Genomic DNA, 24232 nt, shown 5'->3' with positions numbered 1-24232 from the left:
ACAAAGTAAAAATCTACAGAGTTTTTTAAAAGAATGAATTTTTCTAAGTTATCCAGAAGTATATAGAGGTAAAATATTTAATACGTAGGCCCCACGCTCAGCTAGCACCCCCACTTGGTAGGCTAGAAGCTGTGTGGGAGGCCCTACTTCAATGTCTAGGCCAATCTGAATGTACTGGGCATGTGTGTGTATCTTAACTAACTGGGAGGCTGTGACAGGAGGATCACAACACAAAGCGATCTCATCAGAAATATCTTTTTGTTCTTGTTTCTCTTATCTATAAATAACTTTGCTTCATTGATCAACATTCCTCAGGTTAGCTCCATGGCTTGGTGGTCGAGGCGGTTGAATCCCACATAGCTGACTAGATGATTCAAGTCCTAGACCTGTGGCTGAGAGACAGATTGGGCATATGTGCACACGTGTACAGGGTCCCCAAGAGAGGGAGAGATAGAGGAGAGGGGATTGTGGTGTGACCTTTCCACACAGTGGGGGGAGGAGGGAGCTTTTTCCTCTTCCTCTCTCTCTCTATCTTTCTGTACCTCTGTGGTAAGTACACATACCTTATAGCAAAAAGTAAATGAATACATAAATAAATAAACCTCTCTTCCCCACTCTCTCTAGCCTTCACAGTTTATAGTAGTCATTCCTTGACTCTCTACTTCTTTGAGGTCTGTGATAGTTTGGGGTATCAATTTGGACAGTACTAAGAAATGCACAGAAAAAGCATTACTCAGGGTGTGTCCTTAGGGATGTTTTTAGAAAGGATTATTGTAGGGTTCTGAGTAGGCTACATGCAGAAGATTCACCTTCATTGTGGGTAAACTCAATCCAGTCAACAAGGGCCGAGAGAGTATAAATACTGGAAATAAATGGGTCTCTCATGAGACAGAGTAAGAAAGACCTTTGTTGCCTTGGACATCGGAACTGAAAGCTTGTCTTATCTCAAGAATTGTCTTCAGATTGCATGATTTACAATAGTACTCTTCTCCATCGGGATTTAGGTCACTGGCTTCTCTGCTCCTGTGGGCTTTGGATTTGGGATGATCCACGCTACCAGCATCCTAGGATCTCAAGTTTCAGATGGCCTGCTGTGGGACTTCAACGGCGTCATTACATGAGCCTATTCTTTGAATAAATCCTCTCATGTATCTATATGACCCTATTGGTTGTGTCTCTCTAGATAACCCTGAATAACACAAGGTCATTTTAAAATTTCCATATGAGTGAAAACAGGTGCTATTTATTTTTCTGTGCCTGCCTTATTTGACTTACTACAGCTTCCAGGCTCTGTCATTTAACTTCAAATAACTGGATTTCATTTTTTCTAATGACTGAAAGTATTCTATTGTATACATGTACCACATTTTGTTTATCCATTCATTTAAAGATAGAGACTTAAGTAGATTCCGTATCTTGGCTGTTGTGAATAGTGCTACAATGAACATGAGAGTGGGTATCTGTCTTCAACATGTTGATTTCCTTTCCTCTGGATATATATCCAGTAGTGTGGTTGCTGGATCACAGGATAGCTCTCCTTTCAGTTTCTGGAGGAACCCTCATACTGTTTTCATGACAGCTTTGCTAATTTACATTCCCACCAACACTGTAAAAGAGCACTTCTGCCACATCACCAGCATTTGTTTTTGTCTTTTTGACAATAGTCATTCTTTTTGTTTTGTTTTGTTTTTGCAAAGCCATAGGATAAGATCATATCTCATTGTGATTTTGATTTGTATTTTTTCAATTATTAATTATGTTACCTGTTTTTCTTATATATGTTGTCATCTGTATGTTTCTTACTCTGAAATACATTCAACGAACTAGCCATTGAGGCACTCAGTGATAAAGATGAATTCCCAAAACATTATGCTGAGATGCAGGAGCCAGAAACAAAAGAATACATATTTATGTAAAATTAATGTAAAAATGTATGCAAAATGATACCATTTATATAAAACTTGGAAACAATGTATCTTATCTATAGTGGCAGAGGCTAGGTTGCCTGTGGCCAGGGTTTGAGATGACGAGAACATGAGACAACTCTGAGTGATAGAAATCCTTTATATCCTGGTGGTCAAGATGATTAACAGGGCATGGCGTCATAGTAGTTAAGGCACTGGATCTCACTGCATGGTTCCAGCTGTGGACCCAGCAGCTTGAAATACACTCTGGGTGCATGGGTGTCTATTCCTAAAATCCCAAGAGGAAAAATGAAGGAGAAAGGAATGCAGCCTGGCCATTCTCCATAGGGGGCGCTTTCTCACTTTTTTTTTCTCTATCTCTCAAATGGGTGTACACATCCTCTATAAAAAATTAGAAGAGAGAAAGATGATTAGCATGATTAGCAGAAGGATACAATCGTTAAAATTCATCAAACTGTATAATTAATATAAGCATCCTTTTAAATAAGTTATACTTTAATAAACTGATTTTTTAATGAAAAAAGGTAATCTAGGTAAAAATACCTCTAACCCTTCCGTCATAAAGCAACAAATACAATATTAAATGTTAGAACTAGAAAGAACATTAGAGATGAAATAGTCTAAGACCCCTTTCATGGGTGAAGAGTCTTTTGGACAGAGAAGTACTGTGGTTTACACAATGTCACATCACTGGCGAGAGACAGGCACAGTGTTGCTGCTAGTGGAGTTTAACTTTCTTACTGCCATCCCAGGCTACATTCCATTTTAATTTTTTTTTTCCTCCCAGAAAAGAACAGCAAGTCCTTAAAAGGATAAACAGCTTTCTAATTCTTTATTATGACTTTTTATTTTCTTTTTTTGTTTTGTTTTGCTATAGGGTATGTGCTCTCACTAGAGAGAGACAAAAAGTTGTAAAGTGAGAATCAACCCTCGCAGGGGGTTGGCCACACCACTGCAATTCCTTCTCCTCCATTCTCCTCCTGGGACCCTGGCATGCATGCATATGTGCCCAGCATTCACCGGATCTGGGCCTCAAACCGTGTTCAGCCATGGGGGAGTCCAGCACCTTTACCACCATGCCATCTGCTGGCTCCTATTACAGCTTTCTTTTCCAATGTCTGGATCAACCTTAAGTCACTGATAAGTTGTAGCTTTACTTAGACTGAAAGTGGAGATAGTGCCTGCTGACTTAGTAAGCCCCTATGGAATGATGAGTGTGGACGCATAAGGAAATGGAAACAGGAAGACTGAGTAAGCAACCCTTCAAGGGTATGAAAAGTACAGTTTCTCCCAACTTTGATTTCCCTGTTTCTGGCTTAAGAAAATTTCAGTGTCACTCAATTATTGTAAATAACATGCTACAAATGATTTACCTACTATGTATATTACTTTTCTTCTTTTCTCATTACTTACCTTTCTGAGAAACAGCATTAATTGCATACCTAGTGATGGTTCCTCTTCAGGGACGCTTTCAAAACCAGCCCAAACTTGAAGTTGACCTCATTGGTCAAGTTTAAGGAAGTTCACAAAATCCTGACACATATCACTTCTATAAAATTGTGTGTGTGTGTGTGTGCGTGTGTGTGTGAGTGTGTGTGTTTATGTGTGAGTATATGTGGACATAAAAATATGCAAGCATATAGCTTTAAAACCAGGTTTATCAGCATATATGTGTGTGTGTGTGTGTGTATCACCACCAGTGAATACAGTAGAGGATATATAATTAATATAATTAATATAATCAATATTAGGTGGATACAAAGACAATTGTGGCTTCAAACTGAATTTTAAGTCATTATAACTAGACTCAAACACATCTTTATTAATCAAAATAGGAACCATAACAACCAATAAGATTTTTGCCAACAAGTAATAAGTTTGTTTATTCCTGCAGGGTTAAAATTCATGCTTTGGGACTCAACAAACTTGAAAAACATCTTCCACATCCTGCTGGTTGTGGAAGTGTTTTCCATGCAAAAAGCTGTCAAGGTACTTACAGAAGTGGCAGTTGGTTGACAAAAGGTCAGGTAAATATGGTGGATGAGGCAAAACCCTGAAGTCCAATTTATTCAACTTTTGAAGCATTGGTTGTATGACCTGCAGTCAGGCGTTGTTGTGAAGAATGGGGCCCTTTCTCTTTTTTCTTTTTTTGAGAGAGGTTTTTGTTTGTTTGTTTGTTTTGTTTGTTTGTTTGTTTTGCTATAGGGCACGTGCACTCTCACCAGACAGACAGAGAGAGACAGAGAAATAGAAAGCAAGAAATCACCCCCCAGGGGGGATGGCCATGCCTTAATCCCTTCTCCTCCATTCTCCTCTCGGGATCTTGGGCACGCACGCACACACGCCCAGCGTGAGTTTAAGCCACCAGGTCAGGACTTGAACTGCAGTTGACTACATGGGAGTCCAGCGACATAGCCATTACGCTAACTGCTGGTCCCAAGAATGGGGCCCTTTCTCTTAACCAATGCTGGCTGCTGGTGGTACAGTTTTTGGTGCACTTCATCAATATGCCGAGCATGTATCTCAGGTGTAATGGTTTTCTGGGATTCAGAAAGCTGTACTGGATCAGACACCACCAAACAGTGATCATGATCATCTTTTGGTGCATAAAGTTGACTTTTGGAAGTGTTTTGGAGACTTTCAATCACTGAACTGGTCATCGCTGGTCGTCATCAAATCCGCTTTTTGTCACGGTCACAATCCTATGGAGAAATGGTTCATTGTTGTGTAAAATGAGAGAAAATGACACTTCAAAATGACATTTTAAAAGTTTTCAGTTAGCTTGTGAAGAACCCACTTATCAAGTTTTCTCACCTTTCCAATTTACTTCAAATGCTGAACCACCATAGAATAGTCAACATTGAGTTTTTTGGCAATTTCTCATGTAGTTGCAGTCACCAGCTTCAATGAGTGGTCTCAGTTGGTCATTGTTAACTTACAAAGGCTGGCCACTACTCTCCTTGTCTCCAAGGCTCTCATCTCTTTTGCAAAACTTTTTGAACCACTGCTGCCCTGCTCATTTATTAGCAGTTCCTGGGCCAAATGCATTGTTGAAGTTATAAATTATCTCTGCTGTTTTAAAACCCATTTTGAAATTGAATAAGAAAATTGCTCAGGTTTGCTATTTGTCTAACATCACTTTCATACTCTAAAATAAATAAAAAATAAATAGCAAGTAATAAGCCATTAGCAAAAAAAAAGTGAGAAATACATATTAAAATGATGTATGGCATAACAATATTTATTTTAAGAATATATTTCAATATCAAATGCAAATTTCAACAATGCAAAAACTACAATTACTCTTGCACCAACCTAATAGATAAATAGAAGTAAAAAATATATTTCTCTGGCCAATTGTTCATCTTCCGTTGTCCTGTTCTTCTATTACCTTGTAAAATGAAATTGGGCTTTTAAGAGTTTTATTCCTATTGTCTAGAAAAAAGAAATAGTATGGCTTCTATGTAAGATCATCCAATGTAATATTCAGTCTAAAAGAGGTAGAACATGGAGAAAAAGAAACAATGATATAAATGATTAATGACAAATAGGTCTTACTGCATGGCTTACTTCACATGTCACTTGCCTTCTTAAAGATAGCTTAGTGCAGAATAAAAGGATTTGGGGATCTCTTGAAAAAAAAAAATATCGGGTAGTACTTAGTAGGTAAGAGCATCATTAAAGTTACAAAATAGAAAAGAAATAGAATGATTGCTGATCATATAGCTCAACCTGCAACAGGTACACAACATGTAGGTAGAAATCATTTACATCTTACACAGCATGCAAATGGGAACCAACTCCAAGTATGAGATACGCGGTAAAGAGATAATCATTGCTGGCTATGACTTCAGTTGGATGCATGAACACCCTGTGGTGAGGTTTCTAACTCTATACTAGACCTCGTGTTATTCTATAATATCTACCTTAAAGCAACATCTGAGTTATATCTGGCACCATTTGGGATGAATATAAACTGAGACTTATCCACTCAGTGCTTCATAACTCATGTGGCAGAAGAAAGACTTCCTTTTATATTTGCTAGTCATATTAATAAGTTTATTAATATTTTTGGTACATAGAACAGGCTCTTGCTTGAATATTAAGAAATATGAAGAAACTTAACTGTCCTTTGATAAATTCAAAATTGTTCACTCAGAAAGTTTCTACTTTATTGCTCTCCCTTTAAGAAAGACAGTCGTTGGTTTATAGGACATTGAGAATTCTGAGATAAAGGAATTTTACTTTTTTTAGCATTGAGAAATGTCATCACTACTATATTTTTTGGATAGCTCCCTGGGGGTTATTTATTATTACTTTAGGAAAGGATTCCACACTGTGCCACTAACATTCCTGGGTATTTAAATTAACCAAGTAGTTAATTTAATTTAAAAAAAAAAAACACTCAGAACTACGGAAATACGTACTTTTTATTTTTTTAAGTTAGATGTTTGCAAACAAGGTGCAATGCATCTGAAAACAAAGATCTGTAGAACCAATAAGATCTTGACTAGGGCACTAGGACGTCAATCACAGGTGAGAATAATGCAGTAGGCTGAGGTTTAAAGCAGCATTTCAAAATTATATGTTAAGCGTGTTTATTTAGGTTCAACCACCTATGGCAATTGCTATGTGTTGCAAAATTAAAGCATGGCTTAAGGCTTTATTTCTTGGATCTGCTGATTCATCACTCCTGAAAAACAACATTTCAATTAAGGCCTTGTACCATCCTTCAAAAAGGAAGGAAGGAAGCCATCCCATGCCTGCTGGTGTGTGGAAGAGTAGGGCCTCAGGAAGGATATTTAGAAGAAAAATACGGAGGCAAAGCATTAATGGGACAGAGGAATGTGATATTATCTGGTGAAGATATTTTATAGTTTAATCAACTGGACTAGGGAGAAATGTTCACATATTGAAATATTCACTTTGTAAGCTAAAAAAGGTAATTGAATGTATAAAAAAAATTAAATTAAATAAATAAATAAATAAGACAGTAATATCCCACATGGCAAACCCCATGGTTAAGAGTCCAGGCCCTGGCAGCTTGAGAAAAACTCTGGGTGCGTGTACGTCTGTGTCCGAAATCCCAACAGGAAGGAGGCATCGGGGAGAAGAGATTGTGGTGTGATAGTTCACCATGAGGGTGCTTTCTCTTTTTTCCTTTCTCTCTTTCTCTCACAAGTGCACATGTCCACTGGTGAAAATATAATAATAATAATAATAATAATAAAAGAAAGAGCAAAAGATAAAAACTATAAAATCCTCACCCTTTTCTTTAACAAAATCCAAAATCAGGCTTTCCTTTTAATTAGAAAAACTGAAAGCACAGTTCATGCTTCTCTCACAATTGTAAATACTTTTAATTTAAAAAAATATAAAAACTAACAACAGCAACACACCACCAATAAACACTACACTCACAAAGGAATTTTCTTCCCAATAGAACCATTCCTAGTAACAAAATTTGTATTATAGTTCACCAGAAAACAGAACCAATAAGGTGTGTGTGTGTGTGTGTGTGTGTGTGTGTGTGTGTGTATGCATACAGAAAGAGAGAAAAATTTATTTTAAGAAATTAACTCACACAGGGACCAGCAATTAGCATAACAGCTACGTCACTGGACTCGCATGTAGTTAACCACAGTTCAAGTACCAGACCCAGTGGCTTAAAGTCACTCCAGGTGCATGTGTGTGCATGTCCAAGATCCCGAGAGGAGAAAGGAGGAGAAGGGATTGTGGTGTGGCCATCCCCCTGGGGGCAATTTCTCACTTTCTGTCTCTCTGTCTCTCTCTGTCTTTCTGGCGAGTGCACGTGCCCTATAGCAAAAACCTCTCTCTAAAAAAAAAAAGAAAGAAGAAGAAGAAAAGAAAAGAAATCGGCTCACACAATTTGCGCATTCAATTTGTAAATCTCATGGAGTATTTTGGTAGAATGAAGAATGAGGGAAGAATTACAATTTGTGTCTGGAGGCAGTCTGCTAGTAGAATATATGTATAACACAGATGTATTATTATAGAAATAGAAATTTTAAGCAATATAGAATAATACTTTAGAATATAACAATTCTTAAAGCTCACCAAATAGACGGTAACCTTATCTGTAGACCTGTACCTGCTGTTCTCCATCTTTCTAAGACTGAATTATTTTCTGCTCCTTTTTCAGGTTCCTCTCTTAAATTGGGTTACTCTATTGAATAAATATGGAATATTTTATGACTAGTTATGGTAAACGTCTTTTTTCTCTGTAGTCTTGTCTCTCAGCAAATGCTCTATGCTTTGTTACAAATTTACAAAATTTAAAAACAATACATTTCTAGTTTTTTAAACAAAAGTCATGTGTTATTATTTGGGTTAGCCATCTCAAAGGACAACAGCAATAAAGAAGCAGTTCCCTTAAACATTCTGCATTTGAATTTTGCCATAATTTGAATGTGTCTCCACCCCCCAGTAGTATCTGTGGACACTATCCCCTATGAAACAGTGATGGGAGGTGGAACCTACTGGGAGGTGACGGCTGCAAGGGCTCTGCACTAATGAATGCATTAATGCCATTATTGAGAGAATGGGCTCCATAAAATGATGAGTTTGTCCCTCTTTGGTCTCTTTCTTTCATCCTCTCTATGTCATTATGCTCTTCTGTCCAGGAATGACACAGAAAAAAAAGGCCCTTGTCAGCTGCCATCACCTTGATCCTAGACTTCCCAGGCTCCTGAACCTTAAGAAATGAATTTCTGTTGTTTATAAATTACTCAGTCTCAGGCATTCTGTTATAGCAGCAGAAAACGAGCTAAGACAGATTTTCTGAGATTTTGCAGTGCCCTAAAAATAATCTGTAAGATGATAATGATACTAACAGTGGTGATGGTAGATAGAGTGGTGGTAATGGAAGACTAGGATACCATAAAAAAAAGTTGACATAGGAATAATTTCTAAGCTAATGATATTAAACATAAAGTGTCATGATTCAACTTAAGTTCCACCATTTAAGATGACAATATTTAACATTTCATTTCAACCATTTAAATTTTCTAGGTTCTTTTATGCTAAGATAAAGGAGTTACTTGCCAAAAATTAGGTTGCTGACCAAGTACTACTATCTTGTGCCCAAGATTAAATCATGTAAAACTGGTTGCCAAGATAAAATAATGCTAAGCTGGTATTGATGACAGAGCTCCTCAGTCATGTCACCCTCAGGGCTCTGCATAGTTAGCTAGACACTTCACACGAGGGGTCGTATGACAAGCCAGTAAGAACACTGAAGGGACTTTAGAACTGATGTCTTCCCTGAGTTAAGTTTGTCTGCACAAAATCATCTCTTTTGTGATCTGCATGCCTGCCATGGTATGTGTTCCCCCAAAATTTAGGTATTGAAATTTGATTGTAATGAGATTAAGAGGGTAAAATTTTGATATAATTACAGTATTGAAAGTGAGACCTTTGAGAAGAGAGTGAATATTAGATGATTAATTGGGATGAGGTCCTCATGACCGACTCCTGGTGGGTTGATAAGGAGAGGGAATGACAGAACAGAGAGACAGGCATGAAATACAGCAGTGCATGCCCTTTTTCTCCCACAGTGTGACACTCTCTTAGTCTTGGGATGCTATAAGTAAGACAACCCATAACAAGTTCACCACATGTAGTCCCTAGACTTTGAACCTCCAACTGTGAGCTGAAGAAACCTCTATTCTCTTAAATTATCCAATCTTAGGTGTTTCTGTTTTTAGCAATGGAACAGATGAAGACAATGCCCACACAAAAAATAATTATGACTTTAGGATGTAGGTCTCAGATCATAAGACCTCCACTTCGCTTATGATCCTGTACACGTTATATATGGCACTAACAAGGATTCTTTCTTACAGACAAGTAGACAACTCTGGAGGAAATTATTGTGTTTCATAATTATGACTGTTAGTTTAAACTCAAAACAACTACTGGATACCCATGTGAACATTGCCTGTGTGTAGGTATCTGTAAGCTAAATCTGAATGCAGGTCATGACCAAAAAATTATGAAAGACATAGCTTTAAAGGAAAATCTAGCAATGGTATTGCTAGTAATGAAAAATTAGATTCTAATTCAGTTGTTTTTATTCACACATTCTTGACCTGAGAGGAGAAACAGAGCTCAACGGTCACATTAATCATGGTCCTAAGAAGGGTAAGTAATAGAAGAGTAAGACTGCATTAACATGGGTTAATGCCCATGGCAGTATGAGTTGCCAGACAGGTTAATGCCTATGGCAGTATGAGTATGTGACAGACAGGTTTGGAATAGGGACTGGTTATTTTTTCTCCAGAAGTATTATATCCAAGGAGGAAAAAAAGGGCACAGACTAGAAAAGGCTTTTAAAGAGACTTCAGTAGAAAAGGGATGAGAAAAGGAAAAAAGAGAATGAGTTGATACAAAGAAGTAATTAAGTGCTTGTCAATGTCCCCAACCCGCTACACGTGTGTATACCTGATGCCTGTGTGTACACATGTACACACAGATTGTAGGCACCGTGTTCCAACCCAGATCTATTAAATTGTCTCTGGAGAAGTTGGACAATTTAGAATTTCACAACCAGATCCATAGATGTTTGTCAGGATGCCATATTATGCAGAAAGGAATGTAGGCCTAGAAATAAATATTCATCCTCAGATGATGAGCAAATTGCTCACATTTCTTGATGTGCAGAAGTAGAAACTTACTTTGGGGATAGATAAAAGTCCACCTACTTACTAACAAGTCTTTCAGATGAGAGTCTAAAATGTTTAAATTCAGTAGCAGTTGTGGAACTCACAGCTAGCAAATTGGCCATTTTGTAAGTTGAGAGTTAAAAAGACAGTTGAGGCTGAACTGTGTTCTCCACAGTTTACATATTGAAGTCCCCACTCCCAGAAACTCAGATTGTAACTGCTTTGGAGCTGGGGTCTTTAAAGTGGTAATTAAGATTAAGGCCATATACGTGGATCCTAACCCTGTGACTATATTTGTAGATAGTACCTACAAAAAGATGATTAAGTTAAATTAAGGCCAATAGAGTAGGCCTAATCCAATATGACTGAAGTCTTCCAAAGAAGAGAATGAGACAGAGTGATACATTCACTCAGAAATAAGTCTATGTGAGGACACAGCAAAAAAGAGGTTATTTGTAGCAGGGAGAGTCCCTGAAGAGAAAGCGAACCTCTCAGCACCTTGATCTTGAACTTCTAGTTCCAAAGCTATGAGAAAATAAATTTTGGTTGTTTAAGCTATTTAGTCTGTGGTATTTTATTATGGTAGCTCCTAGAACAATAACAGTAAGAAAAAGAGAGATGATAGCAGAATGCTCTGTGATGCTGGAACCACACAGGAGGTCCTAGGTTCGCACCCTGAGGTCTCACTGTACATTCCAGGATACATGTGCCTTTGATCAAGGCTGGCTGAGGATGGGGGTTGTTCATGGTGTGAAGACCCTCTGTGGATTCCTCACTCTCTCTCTCTCAGAATAAGAAACTAAAGGTAAAAAGAGAGAGGGAGAGAGAGAAAGAAGAGGCAATCAGAAAAAGTGAACAAAAGAAAATTACTTCAGACTCTAGAATGCAGATAAGCAAGGCAATGGGTTGTGGAATGACGTAGCATAGCAAAGTAAAACTTGTCATTGACAATTCAATAGATGCTGCTCTCCCCCAAAATACTGGCAGAACTATTACAGAATGTGCACAGCATAATGAAACGTTCAGTGTTGAAGATGACGATGTCTCTATCTGTGACTTGGTGATTTTATACCGAATACATGTTATGAAAAACAATAAGGTATCCCACAAAAGTTATATACATTTTAAAATGTTCATAAAATAGCAAACATTATATGATATTAAAATGTTATATTTGGGGCTGGCAAGTGGCAAGGTGGTTAAGGGCATTGGATTCTCACATGGCCGACCCTAGTTCAAGTCCCAGACTAGTGGCTTATTTTCTCACTTTCTTTCTCTCTCTCTGTCCCTCTCTGGACAAATTAAAAATAAATAAATAAATAAAGTTTGATAACATAATTCTTTAAAAAAGTTATATTTTACATTCTTAAAATTTTGCTTTTAATTTGTTTTACATAAAATAACAATATTGAAATAGCAACTTTTTTTTTTCCTAATAGGAAATAGCTTCACATTATGCCAGTAAACCATTAAGTATATTCAAGGTGAAATGTAATAGACTGTGAGTTCATTGTTCTTGGCCTAGATATTTGTTACTCAATGTAAGAAAGCAATTAGGAGTAACAAAGCTAAATCAATTCCTTGTGTGACTTTTGTTGACATTGTTTACATAGATAACTTTTCCCTTTTGTTAATGAAAAGTATTTTGAATGTAAATAAAAAGTTAAAGTTATCTTAATGTTGGTAAATCATCTACAAAATGTAAAGAAGTATTAATGACCTTCAAAAGACCTCTTAAAACTTTAGGATGAATCATATGCTTCAGAATTTTGTTTGCTTTATCATTTTTCTTATTTTTTATTTGTGAATAAAATAAAGATTCTAAATATATACTTTTAAAATGACAAATATCTATGAATATTCTTCTTTCAATGTTTCTGTATAGAAATATTTCCCTTTTTTTCCTTCATGGCCACAGTCCTATTTCTTCTATATCTCTCATTTTAAGATTACTAAATAGGCAAAATGAATATTTTATCATCTATGCAAATATTTAATAAGCAATACTCTTTATTAATAAAATATTGTCATGTTCCTGATGTTATGTCATTTCCATTCTACAACTAGAGAAGCTAACAGGGAAAGGAGAATTAAGATGATCTAGGCCTCTTCAGCCTCCTTGAACAACTTCTTAGGATTGTTGACTCCTCAAATCTGGCTTACTGTGACATCGCGTCCTTGCAGAGACAAAGTTAAGCTAGCTGAAAGAAAGAAGTTAAAATTTTTAAAGTTTTTAATATGACAAGGCTGTGCAACAGTTGCTATTGCATTTCTTCTTACATTGTCCTCAGAACAAACATTGTGAAGTAAGGTTAACATGAATTTTCCAAACAGAAACTGAAGCTCAAAGAAATTAACAGTGGGGATCCTGGTCTATTGTACTGTAAAATTCATGTTCCTTACGCCATTTTCAAAGGTGAGATATGCCATCATAGACTCAGGGACACTATAAACAATTGTTACATTTAATCCCTTCAACAATTTTGCTTACCGCCAAATACTGTGGTAGGTACATGATGAATATAAATTTCCTTACTTTTAAAATGAAGAGGGAATATTCTCTTAGTGGTCTTCAAACTGTATTCCCCAGCATTCTGTAAGTTTCATGGGGTAATTTCAGGGCAGATAATGTGTTATTGTGGTATCTCCCCTCCTTAAACAGAATAGATCTTTATTGTTAACATACTGACTTCCTAGTGAAAAATAATACTCTACTGGTTTTGAGAAAGACTTAAAACTATGCAACTAGATGACTTCTGAAGTGTCTTCCATTTCTGTTATAAATATAGTTTATTGTCTACAAGAGTCTTGCAGTTTAGTTATAGAAACCAAATGTAAACAAATAAAAAACAGAAGTAGTCTTCAAAGGCAATCTTGACTACGCATCAAATAAATGTGCCTGGTGCTTGGGAAAGATGGTTTCCCAGTGGGCTCAGGTCCTATTTGGCATAGTACAGGTGATTCCATCTGTGCTGGGGATTGCGGGAGCTTCCTTCTACTGCTACTGCCAACAAAGTGCACACCCTGGACTTCTCTTGCTCTAAAAACATTGTTAAAGCCAATGTTATGAAATTTAAAACGTAATAAATGTAGACATAGAGTATGATTTTTGAATAATTTACATCTCTATCTTGTTAAAAACAAAATGTTAAACAGAGAAGAGAAAGGAAAGATACACTCAACCACCTACAAGATAATAATGAGAGAAACAAAGTTAACTATCAGATATTGAATACTTTGTTCATGAATCACTCTTCTGATACAAAATCACCTTTATGAAAAATAGTCTTTGTCTTTATTTTCGTTTGTGAGTTATTGGATTTGAAGGGCTCATGAATACATCCCATATGAAGAACCAAAGGTGAGATAGGTATAGGAGCCCAGAAGATAGAGATAAATGCCAGTTTATACTGGCAGAGTTACGTTTCTTTGGCTCCTTAGCCAAGTGGACCTGCTGAGAGTTTAAAAGTCATAGTTGGGAGGTTATTTATTACTGACTCAACCTCATTGCTTGTTATGGACCTATTCAGACTTTCTATTTCCTCCTCACTCAATCTTGGTAAATTATGTGTCCAGGAATTTGTCTATCTCATCCAGGTTTTCTTGTTTGTTGGCATCGAGTCGCTCATAGTATGCTCTAATGATGTTTGGTATTTCTATTATGTCTGTTGTTATATTGCCTGCTTAATTGCAAATTTGATTTATCTGGTTCCTTTCTCTCTTCCTATTTATTAGTCTAGCTAGCAGTGTTTCAATTTTGGTTATCTTTTCAAAAAATCAGCTTTTGTTTTCATTCATTTTCTGTATAGTTTATTTTCTATTTCATTTATTTCTGCTTGAATCTTTATTATTTCTTTTCTCCTGGCATTTTTTTGGACTTTATTGATGTTGCTTCCAGTTCTCTGAGGCATGATGTTACGTTGTCCATTTGCCAACTTTCAATCTTTTTCTTATGCACACCAATTGCTATGAACTTCCCTCTCATGACTGCTTTTGCTGTGCCCTGTAGATTATGGAAATTAATGTACTCATTATCATTGGTTTCTATGAATCTTTTTGGTTTCAGTCTTAATTTCTTCAGTAGCTGTCACTGGCACTGAGAACATCCCTTTCTCCACTACCTTACCCCACAAAATTATTTGTTCCTGTAAGTCTTACTGCCTAGCTGTTAGCGCAAGAGTTACATATGATTTCTTCGGGGAGACTAATCCTTTTCCCACTCACCCATCAGAAATGTCATCCCTCTTTTAGAAGAAAAAAGCCCACTGACAAGGACTAGCTAATATCAACTTACTGAGTCATTTGGTCTACTGGGGTTTTTGGTACCTTTTCCACAGTGGGTGCCTTTTGCCCTATAAGTAAACTAAATTCTTCTCACTTTGTACTCCCACATGTCTAATAACATTTCTCTACTCCATACTTCCTTGTCTCTTAATCCTTTTACTTCCAGGCTCCTGACCCTTTTCAGGAACCTATACTTACTCTCACCTCCAGCCACTTACATTTCGAAGTGGAGAAGACCAAGTGAACCATTTGTTGCCTCAACCATTAAGAAAATTTTCCTATCTTTTTTCAATGTTATCTGTAAATATGAAGTATCTTCAAACAGTTCATGGTAAATGATTATTTTGAAAAAATTTATGCATGGATTTCGATTTTTTTGCACTAAAATAAAACATACCTCATTTTCATTTTCCATGAACTTTTTGAAGTCCCTTCCATATTACTGTAATGCAACTACATCTATTTTTAACTTGTACCCAAATAATGATCCAACACATCCTTATACCAAATAGCAACTTTTCCCTCCTTCTTTAGCTGGTAATTTAGGACTCTTACTGTACAGCTATGGGGATGAGGGTAACCTGACTACCTGATCATGTAGCTTATTTGTGCCTTTAGTCCTGCTTGAGCATAATACCTGATGTATTATTTCTGATTTAAGATGAAATTCTGGAGTGTCTGTCTATGTTTATGACAAGTCAAGCTCAAAATGCAGTTTTTGGTGAACATTTCAGACACACAATCTCATAGTATCTACTATTGGAACTAAGCAGGTACCTACAGCAGATATGTTCATGTTACCCTAAAATGCTTAAGCTGAAACCCTAATCCCCCATGTGATGATATTGAAGATAGTGCTTTCGGAAGGTAATTAGGTTATAAGGGTGGAGCTTCCCTGGCAGTATTAGTGCCCTGTGACACTTCTCATGATTGCTAAGACGTGGAACCAACCCAAATGCCCCCATACGGATGAATGGATTGAAAAACTGTGGCACATGTACTCTATGGAATACTATTCAGCCAAAAAAAAAAAAAAAAAACCTGGCTTTTGACAGAAAGTGGAAGAATATGGAAGATATACTGCTGAGTGAAGCAAGCCAGGTTATGAAGGAGAGTCACTGTATGTCCCCACTTAATATATACTGAGTGTCCACACTCGATATCTGAAACTGATGGACTAAAGGATGTACAAACACAAGAGATGGGTGTGAATGCCAGATGTGGTGTGTGTGGAGGAGTCGGGCGTGGGGGAGGACATTTGCAGGAGGGATACGGAGACAGAGAATTGTCACGACAGGGAGGTAGTGTTATAGTTTGATCAACTGGACCGGTGAGAAATGTTCACATACTGAAATGTTCAGTTTGTAAGCTAAATAATGTGATTGCATGTATAAAAACTGTAAATAAATAGATATTTTTTAAAAAAAAAGAGACATAAAGAGCAGTTTCCAGACCAGAGTATTATGAGATCACAACTTTTTATCAGGGTACTTGCCGTTAACCTCCTTCTTTGCCATTCAGTCCATCTTCAACTGTAGATATCAAACAATGCTTTTAGTGGCTACCCAATGATATGCATCTAGAAGTGCCATATTCTATTAACCTTGTTAACAACATCCTTTCACTCTCTTTTTCTACTTGCTATGATAATGTAGCCCCCAGGTTTTTTTCAATTAAACTCAGCCTCCTGGCCTCCTTTACTTAGGTACTGGATCCTCATCCACATAGCAACTCTGTAACGAACTCTCTTACTGTCACCCTGGCCTGAGAGGAGAGCCACAGCTGAACACCTTAGTGATGCTGGTGACTTCTCACTGGCACATTTTTGAATATCATAGTGAATGATATATTTCCGAGGTCTTCCAATTAATCATAATTTTCTAGTGGGTTTCTGGCCTCACATGATCTATTCAAGTCAGTATGTCCACTTTCCTCCATCCCTTTATTCCTTCCTCTTCTGTCTACCAGGAAAACTCAGGTTGGCATCCAGGCTGCCCCCTGTAGGTTCTCCTGAAGGGTTGGTAAAGTGTATCCCCATGTTTTCCACATTAATCATTAACTTAAAACTTTTAGAAATTTAATTATGAAGTGACTTTTAGAATTTTTAAAAGATCCTAAAATGTAAGCCCAATGATACAGAGATTAGAGGATTCAGTTTAATATAATGGAAGCACACGAGACTAGGAGTCAAGAGAATTGTGATTTGGTTGTTTAGAGGAGGCAAGGTCACTGTGGTCCCCTAAACCGCCATTTTTTCAATCAGCTAAATAAAAATAATCTCTTTTCTAAATCTAGAACTTGTCATTAAGAAAAAAAAAATAGGTCATTAGGAAAACCATGATGTAATTTTTTTTTGTTTTTCTATTTAAAAATGTGTCATGACTTTCCTCATGCCCCAGTACTTGGAGCCAACATATGGCATGGTGGTTAAGGTGTTGAACTCCCACATGGCCAACTGTGGTTTAAGTTATGGCTCTAGTGGCTTGCTTTCTCACTCTCTCTCTCTCTCTCTCTCTCGCTTGCTCGCTTGCTCTGTGTCTCTACAATGAGCACATGTGCCCTATAGCAAAATTTAAAATAATGATAATAATAAATTAATTAAATAAATAATTCTAAGGAAAAGAAAAACACTTAAGGGGAAAACAAGTATTAGTAGTTATTTATGTTCTATATATACAATTATAACATTTAAAAACATAAGCAGTTACAACCTTTTAATATAGAGTCCATATGTTTAAGTTTATATCTGCTGGTTGGAATTCTGCCTTTGCTATTTTTTGCAAATTATCTTGGGTTTTAAAATTAATTCATTAACTTTATTACAAATCAACAAATTATATATGTATTTATGTGGTACAAAGTGATGTTATAATTATAAACATAGTGTGTAATAATTAAACTAAGTTAGCTAACTTATCCATCACCTAAATATTAATACTTACCAGTTTTTGTGGTGAGAACACTTGAAATTTATTCTCTGTTATTTTTAAATGTACAATTTATTATTGTTAACTATGTTCACCAATCAGTATGCTGGATCAAAAAATAAATAAATAAAACAAAACTTTAGTCTTCCTGCTTAACTGAGCGTTTGTACTCTTTGACCATCATCTCCCCATTCCCTTCACCTCCCAGCCTCTGCTAACCATCATTCTGTTCTCTGCTTCTATGAGTCTGATTATTCTAGATTCCACATATACTCATAAATGAGAACACGTAATATTTATTTTTTGGTGCCTGGCTTACTTCTCATAGCATAATGTTTTTCAATTCTATCTAGGTTTTCCCAAATGACACAATTTCTTTTTTTAAGGCTGAATAGTACTCCACTGTGTAACTATACCACATTTTCTTTATCTGTCCATCTGTTATTCTATAACTTGATTATTGTGAATAGAATTGAAAAGAAAATGGAACTGCAGACATCTTTTCTACATGCTGATTTCAAATATTTTCTTTTCCCCCCAACATTCTACTGTCACTTTCCTATACCTGATTTGACAGAAATGTTTTAGCACCTCAGATTTTCTTAAATTGTGGCAAGAATTTTGGTAGATTTTATGGAAACTAGTACTATTTTTCTTTTGCAGTCATATTTAATTTGCATGTATAATTCTTAATAAAAGAGGGTTAGGACTAAATCTTGTTAAAATACAACTGGGTTCATTGAATATAATAAGTACATTGGCACTTTAGAAGTTAGCCTATTAGCTGGTAGAATTTAAATTGACTGTGCATACAAACACTGAATAGAGTTGTAATTACATAGAGTAGTTTACATAATGACTCATTAAGAAAACTTCTACAAATCTTGGTAGGATTTTGAGGGCATAAGTGCACAAATCTGTGTTGAATTGGATAATGAACCAGAGGGCACAAATTATCTGATTAACTTTCAAAATTGTATATTCAATATATCTTCATTTTTTTGACGTTAGAGGGCAACATGTACATGTGCATGAAAGAGAAAGAGAGAGCATTGCCCTCGTGGAGCCTGGTCTCATCATAATCCTTTTCTCTCCAATTCTCCATCCCATCAACACTCTGGGCACTCATGTGTGTGTGTGGCATCTTTTCCAATCCCTGGGGTCCGGACTTGAACTCTGGTCTGCCGTGTCAAATCTACTTCCTCTCATAGCACTTTAACCATTGACCTATGAATCCAACCCCATATATTCTATCTTCATATTCTGACTACCCTTATCTCCTCTCAAGACACCATTTCAACAAAACTGTTTTAGAATGATTTCTTATACAAATTCTCATACTCATAGATATTTTCAGAAAAGTCACAAGTTCTTTCTAGAAAGACGCCCATATTCTTGCCTCTTTCTTAATCTCAATAATGACCTTTTGGACTGTATAATACTAATTAGTACTTTTTCTCTCCTCGTCAGATACTAATTCTAACCAAAAATTGCTAGTCTAAATGATCTAAATATCTCTACAGTTAATGCTGATTCAAATTATTTGTCTACACAGTGTCCTAGACTCATAACTTGAGTTCAGTTGAATAACTTAAGTAACTTTTTCCTAGCCAAGAACCATTCACAGTTTATAAGCTTATGTTGCTATATTTAGAATGACTTTAAATTCCTAACCAAAAAATGAATTTCACTCTATAAGCTTAGACTTATGCAATCTGACCATTACTTTTTATCAGAGATTTGAAAAGGATGACAAGCCAAAAAAATGGACCAACAGATAGAAGCAATTGTGCTTCATTTAAAATGATCAAGTCGCTCTTTCTATTTCACGTAATTGGGAGCATGTTCTCATGTCCTTTTTATTATTATAAGGTCAGAACCAAGTACCTAAACTTAAATTGTCTTCTCAGTGGCAAGTTCAGTGCAACAACTATTTATTAACTTTAAATCATATTCTATACACTTTAGGAAAGTAAAAAACTCATAAAGTACAGTCCTTATCCTAATGTAATTGAAAATGAATAAAGAGATTTTAAGAGAAATAAATGATACCATGATTAGGCAAGACTACGTTAATTTGAACCAATTATATTGACTGTAAGATGAAGTGACATGATACAAAGGCACAGTAGCAACTTTAGAAAGGAGGTCAGGGCGGCCAGGGTGTACTGGTTACATCATTGGACTTCCATGTAATTGACCACAGTTCGAGTCCTGGATCCAGCGGCTTAAAACTCACACTGGGCATATGCACATGCCCAAAATCCTGAAAGGAGAATGGAGGAGAAGGAATTGTGGTGTGACCATAGCCCCTGGGAGGTGATTTCTAGCTTTCTGTCTCTGTCTCTGGTGAGCACACACACCCTATAGCAAAAATCTCTTGAAAAAAGGAAGAAAGGAAGGAAGTTCAGATGCCACATTTGGGCTAGAATTGAATGTATGTGAAAGAACCACCAGGTAAGAATATGGGAAAATGGTAATCAAGGCAGAATGATCAGGAAGCATAAAGCACTACCTCAGTCTTCTATTGTTTTGCTAACAGAAATATCTGAGACTGGATGCTTTGTAAAAGCAGAAGTCTTATTCATTCAGCTCACCATTTAGTCCAAGGCCCAGGAGTTGTGATATCTGGTAGGTTTTCCTGTTGGTGAGCTCCTGATCACATCGTGGGGGCAAGAGCAGAGCAGAGCGACCATGCCCTCCTTGTCTCTATTTCTTAGTCTCCTTCTAGTTCCTTACAAACCCACCAGAACTCAGTCACAGGGATCTGGCCCTAATCATCTTAATTTTAATCTCTTCCCAAAGACCTCACTTTACAAAAGCATAATCAGATCAAGTTTCACCTTCTTAGTCCTGTTAAAATGGCTCAATTCATGAATTTGGGTGAGAATTTTTCAACCATAGCACGTCCTGAGACAGAAGTAAGATAGAAGTAAGCTTGTTATAATTGAGGAATTAAAAAAAAAAAAAGTCCAAAGTTGCTAGAGTATAACAAACCCAGGGGATTTAAGGTTAGAGGCAGGCATTCGCAAACCAGGGGATCTTTTCTAGATTTCTGAGTGAAAGCTCATAGAGATATTGAGAGAGAGAATGCACAGGTGTGTGTAGTTTCCAAAACTTTCATGGAAGATGTATATTGAAAAAAATGCATGGATTTCAAAATTTTTTCACCTAAATTAAATTACATTTTAATTCCATTTTCCATTTCCATGTGAAGAATTACATTTTAATTCCATTTTCCATTTCCATTTGAAGTCCTCTCACACACACACATATATATATATATATATATCATATATGTGTGTATGTATTATATGTATATATATATATATACATATGTCATAAATATATAAGTAAATAGTCAAATAGTCATTTAAAAATTAAGCATAAAATTTATTCATGTTGAAGAGACAGATTCCAGTATTAGAAATATTTTTCTCTTTCAAGTTTCCCCTAACATGGTTTCTTTGTGATTCTATTCACTTGTCCCTGACTCTTATTAAAAAAAAAAAACTTTAGATGTAGGGCTCTGGCCCTAGAATCTTACACTAAAAATTAGTGAAGACTAATATCCTAATATGTACGAGAGACAGATAGTACTCACCAAATTTTCCAAGTACTCTCCTACATACTTTAGTTTCCTTCGCAGTTAAGCTGGGGCCATGGCACTAGTTTTGACTGGGGGATTGTCATATGTTGAGATGGTTGTATCACAGCTTGCTGAATCCTATTTTCAAAGTTAAAATATTCCCAACGATCTGCATCATATTTTACAAGAAGCAGTGGCAAGCTTTTGTGCTAAGCTGTTGAGATTTCTGAAAGTTTTTTGTTTCCTTATTCCAATTTCTGGTGTTAATTACTTTGACTAATAAAAATAAGCAACCTGTTCCTCTGGAGTGCAGGGAAAAATAAGCCCCAAATTTCATGTGGAGACAGCAGGTGGCATGGTGGTTAAGACACTGACTTCTACATGACTGACCGTGGATCAAGTCTTAGACATGGTGGCTAAAAAATCATGCTAGGCGTGTGTGCATGGGTTACCAGAATCCCAGGGGAATGGAGGAGAAGGAATTATGGAGGGGCCATCTCCCTGGGGGTGATTTCTCATTTTCTCTCTCACTATTTCTCTCTCTCACTATGGTGGAGGCGGGGAGAGGAAGATTTTATTCTATACCTGTTAGAAATGCATGAAAAATTGCATTCCTCTCACTACTGTAGCATTACTATGCATGAAGATCTAATAATCTTTTACATTTGCCTAATAATTTAGAATTTATAGAAAATATCCACACAACTATCTCCTGTGCTCTTCATTAGAAAGGGTCAGGATGAAAATCATACTCTTTTTTTTATTTTTTGGGGGGGAGAGGTTTTTGCTACAGGGCACATGAGCTCTCCAGACAGAGAGAGAGAGAGACAAGGGAAACAGAAAGTGAGAAATCAACCCCCAGGGGGGATGGCCACGCTGCAATCCCTTCTCCTCCATTCTCTTCTCGGGATTTTGGGCATGCACGCACACGCGCCTGGCGTGAGTTTAAGCCACCGGGCCCAAGACTCAAACCGCAATCGACTACGTGGAAGTCCAGCGACATAGCCATTACACTAACTGCTGATCCCATACTCTTGAATCAATAAAGACGCCAGTTAATGAGATTAAATACCCTGCTCAATGCACCTCGCCACCAAAAGAGACAATCCAGATTTCAGAGTGCCTTTCTCCACTATGACCTTGTGTATTTATGTATACATGTGTGTATATTTTAGCAAAATAGAAGATGCAATTATGACTTCTTTTTCCCATAATTTGATTTCTAGATCTCTTGCCTACACTCTTAAAAAATGTTAAAAATTTATATTTTCCAACCTACAGAATAACAGATGGTCATGGAAAGAACAGGGCCTGAGACTCATAAGACCCATGGATGGGACCAGCAGTTGGCATAATGGTTATGTCACTGGACTCCCATGTAGTTGACCACAGTTCAAGTCCCGGACCCAGTGGCTTAAACTCACACCAGGCACGTGTGTATTTGTGCCCAAGATCCTGAGAGGAGATTGGAGGAGAAGGGATTGTGGTGTGGCCATCCCCATCAGGGGTGATTTCTCGCTTTCTGTCTTTCTGGTGAATGCATGCACCCTATAGCAAAAACTTCTCAAAAAAAAAAAAAAAGAAAAAAAAAGAAAGACTCTTGACTATATGCTCTAGACCAAACCAACTAAAGTTTCTGGTTCTCGTTTTCCTTGTCTATGAAATAAAGGTACTGGAATAATCCCTTATATCCCCTGTGGTTTGAAATGCTATGCTTTTATATCAAAACCACTAGATGATATCTCAGCAGCAGAAAAATTTTACTCCCTACCGTGAGAGCAGTCAAAGATGATTACTAGATTTACTATGGTTTTAAGGTGCATAGTTACAATTTAAGAAACTGGATTGGAAATCAAGATGTATTTTAAATGGACTTGGTGATTAAGTCATAGTAAAACCTCTTGAAAATTTTCACTTTTTGAGCTCTAGTTTATAAGGTTATTTTCAAGGGTCTTAGATGAAGTGTAATATAAAAGGCCTAGATTTTCACTCTCCCTTTGTTATCAATGTCCTGCTTCACTATCGGCAAGTAAATAAGTTCTCTTTTTCCTCGGTTTTTTGAAAATTGACTAGACAATAGTAGTTTATTGTGAAAAATCACTACAAGGAGTTGTTAGGAAAAAAAAACATTTAAATTCTCTTTATTTATATAACAATCTGAATAAGAAGTAGTCAGTGTGTTTCATTGAGTATCTACTAAGTGTTCTATATGTTCTTCCACTTGGAATATTTGGAAAAAATAATCTTCCTGGCTTATTCTGCTCTGTACTCAAAAGTCTAAAGGTCATATAAAGGATTCCCTTCCAAGAGTCAGTGACTTTTCATTAGCCCTTTTTCTAGATAAAGCTATGAAGTAGGCTAATTTTATTTATCTCCTTAAGCCTCTCTTCCTTGACTCATAGCTCTTTTAACATCCCACCAGTGGTATTCCCGACTCTCCAACCACAGGTAACCAGGTTGTTTCTTCTTAGGTTCCTTTTCCCCATTTCCTCCACCTCTAAAGGCCTTGGGAAAACAAAAAAAAAGAAGAAAGAAAGAAAGAAAGAAAGAAAGAAAGAAAGAAAAAAGAAAAAAAGAAAGAGAGGGAGAGAGAGAGGGAGAGAAAGAAGAAAAGAAAGAAAGAAAGAAAGAAAGAAAGAAAGAAAGAAAGAAAGAAAGAAAGAAAGAAAAGAAAGAAAGAAAGAAACAAACAACAACAAAACTGGCAAGTATATTTCTTCAAATGTGTAAATAATTGGCATTGCTGATTTATTTATTTATTTATTTATTTATCTATCTAGAAGTTTTTGTCTTAGTGCCCATGTACTTGCTGTAGAGACAGAA

General features: G+C 36.5%; 1 long non-coding RNA gene across 2 annotated transcripts in view; it reads right to left on the bottom strand.

Moving 5' to 3' along the window:
• Positions 1–4310: 4310 nt before the first annotated feature.
• Positions 4311–24232, bottom strand: part of LOC102478028 (uncharacterized) — a 74611-nt gene continuing 54689 nt past the window's right edge. Inside the window, exon 3 of one of the 2 annotated variants that reach the window (XR_335535.3) lies at positions 4311–4627. This is a non-coding gene — a long non-coding RNA (uncharacterized LOC102478028). Of the gene's footprint in view, positions 4628–12339; positions 12811–24232 lie in introns of those variants that run through there. The other variant, XR_001370869.2, reaches the window with a different exon arrangement.

Source organism: Tupaia chinensis, unplaced genomic scaffold (assembly GCF_000334495.1).
Source record: "Tupaia chinensis unplaced genomic scaffold, TupChi_1.0 Scaffold000437_1, whole genome shotgun sequence".
Lineage (NCBI taxonomy): Eukaryota > Metazoa > Chordata > Mammalia > Scandentia > Tupaiidae > Tupaia > Tupaia belangeri.
This window is presented reverse-complemented; position numbering and strand designations above follow the sequence as displayed.